Genomic DNA, 1721 nt, shown 5'->3' with positions numbered 1-1721 from the left:
GGGGGGGGGGGGGGGGGGTAGTGACCTGTTTTTGTTTTTGTTTTTGTTTTTGTTTTCCTACAATTCTTGGGACTGGAAGCATAACTTGATGACATGAATACCGAAATGACATCAAAAGAGAAATGTGCATAAGACCCAACCTTGGTTCTTCATATCAACATGACATAAGATATGTCTTTAAGGGGACAGTAGGAAAGGTGTGAGGTCAGAAGTCTGATGCAGACTTGGGCCATACTAGTACACAATACACTGAGGTAAATTTTGGCATGGCAGCAATTACCATAGCATTACAGTTTATGAGATTTCTTCTATATGATATGAAGTTGACATATTCGGTTAATATCGTAACTAGTGCATCATACAGCAGTACTCTTGGAATTTCCCTGTTTAGAGAGCCAACTGTCGCCTTGTGAGGAACATACCACCAGTTCATATCTTAAAACTAATGTATAATATGCTGTATAATGACTTGCTGCTTGCTCATGCAGAAGGATATAGCTATATTGATACCTTTGACTTTTGACAATTGAAAAAAAAAATGATCTAGATACTGTAAAGTGGATATTTTCGCTCGACTAAATTTTTGCGCTTGGCCAGGTGAGAAGAGTTTCGCGTGTTTTTAATTCCGCGGAATCAAGACATCAAGCACATGAACATTTGGCACGCAAAAATATTCGCATGCTTTTATTTTCGCGCTAGTTTCTGGTTGCGCGAAATGCGCAAAAATTTCAACACCGCAAAAATTTCCACTTTTACAGTAGCTTTGACCTCAAATTCCACTTTCTGATAACAAGATTTACCCTCACTGACAATTCATTCTTCCAAACTTAATGCTTTATAAATCTTCACATGTCATCCAAGCATGATTTACTCACTAGACAGTAAGCAAATTTTCATTGTTTACACTGTTTTACACTTATAAGCAGTTGATGGTAAGCCAGAGTATGCGTGGGGATCCAAGTGCTATTTGTTTACGGAGCATGGAACCCGATTTGTAGAACTCACTTCGTGTGATACAATTGTCAAAGTACATAGATACTTGCTAAAATTTAATACAACTTCATGATTGTAACTATCACAGCACTGCCTGGACAGATTAATGTTTCCTACACACAGGAAGTTCACCATGCCTAGCACAGAATGGATTACACAAATTGTGATACACAGTTGTACAACATCTTGGATGAAAGTATTTTGAACATCTCATTATCAGTGATCTCAAATATTTCCCACAATATATTAAAGATATGGTACTGTGGGGATTCATGGGTGGATTGATTCATTCACAGTCCACTGGGGTACATTTGAAAACCATGAATAACACCGGTCAGTGAATATGTGCATGGAAGTGTATGCTCATCGGCAACAGTCGACTCCAATTGATATTCGTTGACTGTGTGCATACATTGTACTTACACACATACTGGCGTATCATTGATAAGGCTGTACACAATTCATTGCGGGGATTCTCTAATATTTCTGAGCCAGGCCCACCTTCCCACACCATGGTATTCCACACTCTACCAGGGTCCGTTTCAAGAAAGTCTAATGAGAGACTTCTCGCTCATAAGACACAATTAGGAGAAACTTCGTGAAACAGATTTGAAAGTCTCATATACAATGTACCTACAATCTTATATATGAGCGACTTTGGCCACTCTGAGATTTACCTGTATGTAACGACTTTTACGTCCTGACTTCATGAGTGGACCCCTGTCGCC

This window comes from Diadema antillarum, unplaced genomic scaffold, assembly GCF_040938485.1.
Source record: "Diadema antillarum isolate AM-2024a unplaced genomic scaffold, OU_Dant_1.0 seq00001890_RagTag, whole genome shotgun sequence".
Taxonomy (NCBI): Eukaryota; Metazoa; Echinodermata; class Echinoidea; order Diadematoida; family Diadematidae; genus Diadema; species Diadema antillarum.
This window is presented reverse-complemented; position numbering follows the sequence as displayed.